The following is a 5,838-nucleotide window of genomic DNA, read 5'->3' on the forward strand; positions in this document are numbered from 1 at the left end:
ACGCTGGTTCGATTCCAGCCGGGGGCACTGGAGGCCTTGGTCACTTTTTCTTAGTATATGACATTTATTTCGGTTTTAATTTATATAGTAGTGTTTCTACTTGATAAGAAACAAATTAAAATATTTTCTGAAAATAATTTAATTTGTTCTAATAGCATTTTTTATTTATTTTTTATTTAAAAGAGAATCGGCCTCTCTGGTGACACTTTTTAAATTGTGTGTAAACAATCTCTCAATAAATCTTTACACACAATTTACGTAATATCAATTCAGCCTTTTCTCCTTTGCATGTTTATTTCATTACATCATAAAAGCCCTAGTATGAGTGAAATGGCCGCAGTTTAGAAATCGCAGGCCACGATTTCCGACGATAATATGATTTGCGCAGAGGCGCTAAATTTTGCACCCGCGGCCGCGGACGGACCAAGGCCACGCTGAATTTCCCAAGAGATGGCGGTGGCGTGCGGTTTGTTGGTTGGTTTTTAAACTTATTAATTATACTTAGTATAAGATGATCTGTGGTATAAGTAACGATAAAGGATAAGTACAGATAAACGGCGAGTGAATTTTAGAGCTCAACGCTTTTTACGTATTTATACTCGTGTTTTTTGATACGCTGAGCTTACTTTGTGCGGGCCTCGGTAAAATAACCTTTGTTTAACATTTCATAAGTGTGTAGTGGTCAAAAATCGTGAGTTCAAACCTTGTATAGATTGATATTGACTTGATGTAGAAAAGTCGTTCTCGAAAAAATACAAAAAGATGACTAAATATTCGGTCAGGATCCTTATCGGTTTATATCGGGATATTATCGGGATATATCGGTTGTCGGTACTAACAAAAGGTTTTATGTATGCCAAATTAACAAAATTACATAGAAGTTCCATTTACGTACTCAGTAAAAAATATAGTACCTACTTTCCTAGGGTTAACAAATTATACATACATCTAAACCGTCCTCAAGAATCACTCTATCGATAGGTGAAAACCGCATGGAAACCCGTTTAGTAGTTTTTGAGTTTATCGCGAACACACAAACAGACAGACGCGGGGGGGACTTTGTTTTATAAGGTGTAGTGATAGTATTGTGGAACGCGCATGCGTAGTCTGGCATTATTGCCTTTCTTTGATCTAAATAGTATTTTCTCAAACATACTCTTCCGAAATGTATTCGTTAATGTCACGAAATGAAGACATGAAGTTGCTCATTTATGGCTCCTTACAATACCTACGTCTTGACCTAGGCCAAGAAGTAATGTAGGGAGTTATAGATGGTCAAGCAAATCTTGTCAGTAGAAAAGGGCGCGAAATTCAAATTTTCTATGGGAAGATATCCCTTCGCGCCTACATTTTTCAAATTTGCCGCCTTTTTCTACTGACAAGATCTGCTTGACCAGCTATAGTATGAAACGTACATTATTTTGTCCGCTGCTCTAACTTTTTAAATTTGCTCACTAAGATTAGACTGACAAAGGAAATATTACATACAGCCAACGACCACTCTCTCTGTAAGCATAGGTACTTGCGACATTAAAAAAAAAACTATGGTACTATAGCTGGTCAAGCAGATCTTGTCAGTAGAAAACGGCGGCAAATTTGAAAAATGTAGGCGCGAAGGGATATCGTCCCATAGAAAATTTTTACTGACAAGATTTGCTTGACCAGCTATATATTTATAAGCGGTTAAACATGGTAATCGAATAGCTTTTTCAAATATCAAGTGAAAAAAAGGCGGCAATTTAAACATTTTTATTTATTCCCGTTCGTTCCGATTGTTATATCACCAAAAATAAAAATGACATCAAGTGACGAGAGCGATAGGGAAATTATGGACTGTACTCCGCCTAATTTAAGAGAGGAAGCCAACTTAGCTATGCGTAATATGCTACCGGAAAAAAGCAAACAAACTTATTTACTTGACTACTTAGTAGTTATGAAGTATTTGAACAAATTAAATTATTTTTCAGAAAATATTACACCTGCCGCGATAGCAGAGGACGCTGGTTCGATTCCAGCCTGGGGCACTGGAGGCCTTGGTCACTTTTTCTTAGTATATGACATTTATTTCAGTTTACTTAGTAGTTATTTTAATTATAATATTTTCTTACATTGTTTGAGAAAAGCACTATACAATCCTTGGCCGGAACAGGGATTGCAAGACTCGCTTTATTCGCAATCTCGTCGTGCAATCCCTTACTTCACGGCCTCTGCAGTAATGTACTAATAATGGTGGTGGTCTATAGTATTTTAATATAATATTATTTTATCTACATCCTGTTTGCGTAGGGGAGAATAACCTATTTCCCACAAACCTGATTACACAAACAAGATAAGTGACAGCTTACATTGTCAATAATAATCATCTCACAATAATGCGTGAGCATTTGGTCTGGGCTATAACGCCTAAGATAACCACGAAAATCGAAGTTCGCAAATTGCGGGCATCTTTCTCTGTCACTCTAATTACGCCTTCTTTGGAGTAAAAGAGAAAGATATTTTTCGAATGTCGGTTTTCGCGGTAGCCCCTCTGATCCCCGATGTTGTATTAATAATTTGATAACTTTGGCGTCGTGCCAATGTTGTAGGGTTTCCACGTATATGATTACTTATGCAGGATAATACTGACAATGTATTATTATATAATATTGTTGCTGTTAAGTATGTGTGTTTGAGCGAAAACGAGTTTTATTTGTATTTTACACCTTTATGTTGTATATATTCGTTGACATCTTTATTTTATAAAGTTGTCATAACTATACCTACTAAAAAGTGGCCGAGTCCTCCAATGCCTGAGCGTGATACTTAAAAAAACACAAATGAAATAGTTATTTACGATACAAGTGCGGAAAAGAAGAAATTAGAAACGAGTGGCGATAAATTAAAACACGACCGAAGGTGTTTTAAATCGACACGAGTTGCGAATTACCTATTCGCACGTGTATCGTACAACGTTTTACAGTACATATGGCTGTTTAAACTTTTGACATTGCACGAAAAGTGCTATTTAACGCACTAGTGCGGGAAAATAGGACCATATGTACTGTAAAATACTTTTATTTGTATCTTAGGTTAATTTCCGTTAAGGTAATTATTTTTAATTAATATTAATTTAAAAATTGTTAATGGCAAATCATTTCAATATTTATTAATTTTTAACTTATTTTAAGCGATATGTCATGAAAATGATTTAGTTGATTCAAAAACTACCTCTGTTTGAAGTTGTATAAAAGTTGAAGCAAAAATAAAAAAAATTGTACTTAGTTAAAAGTAGACCGTGTAATTAAGAAGCTCCTCGAAATCTAGGTCGTGTGGTCACCCGTATAGTGTGAGTACTGTTCAAGAGGCTTTTCATGTGTCATAAAACTGGGGAATTTTCTTTCCGTACGGTCGAGGACATAAATATGTATACATTTCTTCACCTTAACCCATTGAAATAAGGTGAAAAAATGTATACATATTTATGTCCTCGACTGTACCATGTTGAACTAATGAATTACTAGTTGAAAACATATTCACAGGAATTTTCTGTTGGTAACTTGATCAGGTAGATACACTGAGAGAAAAATCATTAGTAAACTAAACCAGGAATTAAAAAACAGTTCTGTACTGGGGGAAAAAATGAAGTTTAGTAATAATTATAGACGTTTCACTATTTCTGTAAAGTTTATTTATTTCTACAAACAGCTCAGTAATCCTAAATCTAATTTCAACAAACAGATAACAGAAATTGCAAGAAGTAATAGAAATTGCAAAAGTCAGTTTGTTCCTATTAGTTGACTCTCCTTGTCCCCGGATTAAGTTTATTTTTGTAATTCTAAGTGTGATTTTGTTATCCTTTTCTCTCAGTGTATGTGACATTATTTTGAATGTGAATTGACCAAATTAAGCTTTCCGTTTTTCGAACATTAGGTAGCATAGGAATTGTATTGTGGTTTAGGTAACTTCTAGCAATGAAAACTTAAAGTAAAGTAGTACTATAATAAATATTTAAGTATCTACTAGATACCTTCAACTGTTTTGCAATAAAGCTATTTTAAACCCGTGTTGTGCAGTTAAGAAACAAGAGGAATAAAACTTCCCACTCCGAATATGAAGTAAAACTATTGGAACTGTTGGAACTTAAATATTTCTACATTAATAGTATTATTAGAGTAAAGAGTAAATTTGTCCTTAGATATCCATTCACATGGTCACTTGAGTGTTTATTTGAAGAAAGTTTGAATATAATCTGATATTATGTAGACATATATACCTAATATTACTATGTTCACCCCAAGTGGCCATAACGGAATTGTACATGCTACGGGTTGAATATTGCACTCTTATATGATTACTCCTGGGAGTCAGGGGTGTTGTTATAATAGGGATACTTTTTCAGGAAAATACCCCGAATTATTATATAAATATTAATCTTAATATACAGGCTATGTAACTCTAGAACCAAGGCTAATCTAATTTCAACACTTAAGGCTGAATCACGCTAGATCGGGCCGTGCCCGGGCCGAGGCGTCCGACATATCATACCTATAAACTGAAATAAAAATAGTAAATTAAAATATTAATAAATCAAATTAAAATATTTTCTTGAAATATTTTAATTTGTTCTAATAGTATTGATTGGCAGCGCCATCTCTCTCGCTAACTCGGTATCACCTGAGATGATCCAGTTAGAAGGTCCGAACCATACTGTTCTACCTTAGGGATGGCCAGGGGGCGCCATAAACCTTCAGTAAGAAGTGCATATACTTGGAAAAATTCGACCTCTGCCGCTGTGGCCCGGTGGCCGAATGGCACAGGCTAGGCACCTGCCGCGATAGCAGAGGACGCTGGTTCGATCCCAGCCTGGGGCACTGGAGGCCTTGGTCACTTTTTCTTAGTATATGACATTTATTTCAGTTTATAATTTATATAGTAGTGTTTCTACTTGATAAAATCAAATTAAAATATTTTCTGAATATAATTTAATTTATTCTAATATTTCTAATAGTATTGATTGATTGGCAGCGCCATCTCTCTCGCTAACTCGGTATCACCTGAGATGATTCAGTTAGAAGGTCCGAACCATACTGTTCTACCTTAGGGATGGCCAGGGGGCGCCATACGCCTTCAGTAAAAAGTGCATATACTTGGAAAAATTCGACCTCTGCCGCTGTGGCCCGGTGGCCGAATGGCAAGGCATCTGCCGCGATAGCAGAGGACGCTGGTTCGATTCCAGCCTGGGGCACTGGAGGCCTTGGTCACTTTTTCTTAGTAGGTATATGACATTTATTTCAGTTTATAATTTATATAGCAGTGTTTCTACTTGATAAAATCAAATTAAAATATTTTCTGATAATAATTTAATTTGTTCTAATAGTATGTCATACCTATATTGTCATGAGTAGTATTTTCTACATCGGCTTTTCGGTGACCACGTGGTGCTTTCGTGTGTGGTAAAAACCCTCTGGTGGCGCTACTGCGCCAAAATTTCCTTTCGACCTTTTTAAAATAAAAACTCTACGGTGACTGCTGGCCACCTAGACATGACGCTGACATATTGACATACTGACAACAGACTTCATTGTTGAAAATTGCCGCATCGTATCAGTTTTTCCGCATATTAAGTGTTAAATAATAAGAATCCTGCAAGTTAAATACATATCGCTCCGCCGCAATATAACAAGAAACCGCTTTAGATTTTGTGGACAAGGACTACGGACGAACGGGGTAAGTAGTCATCTGCGAGTATAAATTTCCTTTTAGCACCGCACCGCAGTATCGGCTCCAACTCCCGGATTTTCCGTATCCTCTAAATTCTAAAAGTCCACGACAATCTTTACACCCTCTTTTCATCATTTC

At 36.0% G+C, this 5,838-nt stretch overlaps 1 non-coding gene across 1 annotated transcript; it reads left to right on the forward strand.

The window, feature by feature from the left end:
* Positions 1-5,153: 5,153 nt before the first annotated feature.
* On the forward strand, positions 5,154-5,224 carry Trnas-cga (transfer RNA serine (anticodon CGA)). The gene has a single exon. It is a non-coding gene; the product is annotated as a tRNA-Ser (tRNA).
* Positions 5,225-5,838: the final 614 nt, after the last annotated feature.

The sequence above is a fragment of the Cydia splendana genome, chromosome 6 (assembly GCF_910591565.1).
Source record: "Cydia splendana chromosome 6, ilCydSple1.2, whole genome shotgun sequence".
NCBI classification, from domain to species: Eukaryota; Metazoa; Arthropoda; class Insecta; order Lepidoptera; family Tortricidae; genus Cydia; species Cydia splendana.